We start from the raw sequence: 2,213 nt of genomic DNA, 5'->3' as shown, positions 1-2,213 counted from the left end.
CATAGCTGACCTTCCCCGATCGTACCCAAGCTCCCGAGCCGAGACAACTCCGGTGATGACGGACATGTGGCCTTCGGCACCGAGTCAGGGTTTCCTAAATTCTCCCATAAAAAAAATATTTAGGTGGCGACTCTGTATCTGGCAAAGAAGTCCATGTTTGGCACTACTTTTTCAAAAAATCTGTTTCTCAAAACGATTTGCCAGATTTGGACTCTTTGGTTCAGATTTAGAACCGTGACACAAATCGAGTCCGAACTGTAGCATCGAGGCCCCACGCGGGCGCTGTTACAGTTTCTGGCGACTCTGCTGGGGATTTTTAGAGAGCTTGACTCGAACTCGTGATATCCTGTTTTGACTTCATTTATGTGTTTCTTTGTATTGCATGTGCATTGGTGCGCCTAGGAACACAGTGTTTGCCATCTGCCATTCCTGAACGGTTCGCCGGAGGCTTGTCTTGTCAAGGCATGTCCATAAGGCTGACTGGCTATGGGCTCTGACAGTATGGGAACACAAACCCCGGTTTTACCGGGGCACCCTTTTGACCATTCGACCTAGTGCATATTCGGAATCCATAGTGACCATTCCAAACTAGGACAGGTTGCTTACCCGATGCTAAGTTGTTTGAAACCGTTGTGTGCGTAGTGAAACCCTAGTTCCTGACGAAATAGGACAGGGAAACCCTACCCCAACATAGGGGTGTTTTGGCTCTCTCTTACTTGCTATGTGCTTCTAGAGTGTATCTCTACAGGAATGCATATACCAGTTTGTGAGTTTGAGTATCGGGCCCGAGGGCACCAGAATCAGTATTGTTGAGAATCAATTATCGGGAATCAGTCATCCGCGGGTATCAGATTCAGTATTTTGGGAACAGAAATCTGGGAACAGTGATCAGCAGTAGGGTACAGTTGTTTGGCTACACCCATGTTTGATCAGTTTGGGCTGAAATGCTGTCTGTTTTTCCTTTCAGTTCAGAGAGTCGCAGAGTTGAAACAGAATAGTCAGTGTCTCCCCCTTGCTGAGGCAGGATTTATGGCGGCACAGAGTTCAGAAGAAATTGTGGTTATGGCAGCTGTATCGGAGCAAGGGACCGCTCCGCAGAGTGAGGCCAATATCAGTATGTCATACCCGCCCAGGTCGCCCGTTGTGCACCCGGTCTGGGCTCCCCAGTTATACCAGGCTCGTGAGCCCACCACCTTCGAATTGATGGGGATGATAGGCGATCTCCAAAGGTCTGTGGCAGACCTCGCCTATGGAATGACGGCTTCACCGCCAGCGGCACCGTATGTCGGGAATTTTGTACCACAGGAGCCCCCGCTACTGGGGCGGATTGTGATAGAGCTCAGCCAGTCAGAGGTGACTTCCGGCTATAGCCACGACATGCCAGCACCAACCCAGACCCTCGATCAGGCTGAGGCCAGGGGAAAGGACAAGGCAAAGATAGACGCCGACCCCATTGAACAACTGCTGTGGGCAGTCGAGGCTCTGAAGGCCAGAGGGATGAACAAGCAACAAACATCTGCAATAGTGACCAAAACTATAGATGATGCTTTCCCCGCTCCAACCAAAGGCGGTTCAAGCCAGGCAGAAAACCGGGATGGGCCCCGTCATGCCCAGACAGTTCCTGTTGTTCCCAACCCTGCACCGGGAAAGGTTCAAAAAGCCAAGGCAGCGCCAGCCGATCCTTTCGCCAGCGCATCTGGCAAGAATCCTCAAACTGCAAAGTACCTGCCCCGAGGGCGCAGGGTCTTTCACGACCTCCACATGCCTTTGTCTAGGGCATTGTTAATATTGGCGAAGAATGGGCATCTTAAGCCTTTGGAGCCCCGGCCGCTCCCGAAGAATCTCCCCGCCACCCATGATGCTACCTTGTACTGCGCGTACCACCAGCAGTCCGGTCACAGCACCGATGGATGTTCCCGCCTTCGTCATGAAGTGCAGGATTTGATTGATAATAAGGTTATCCTACCACCTACCTCAGGCAAGCCCGTCACCACTCAGTTGTTGGATTTCGAGGGCTCAGATACTGCGAGTATGTGAAGAGAACCGCCTGCGGACAACATTTGGTACATTTTTGGATGAAGCGTCTGGCACGCATTTTTGAGCATCGGTGAAACCGAGTTTTGTAAATCCCGGCTTGGATGCCGAGTCAGTCTTGTGTTTTGAGTCTGTCTCTTTGTCTTGAGTCAGTCTTTTTTGCTTAAGGGTCTGTCTTG

Source organism: Camellia sinensis, chromosome 6 (assembly GCF_055761805.1).
Source record: "Camellia sinensis isolate YWXY chromosome 6, ASM5576180v1, whole genome shotgun sequence".
NCBI classification, from domain to species: domain Eukaryota; kingdom Viridiplantae; phylum Streptophyta; class Magnoliopsida; order Ericales; family Theaceae; genus Camellia; species Camellia sinensis.
Note: the sequence above shows the minus strand (reverse complement) of the source record.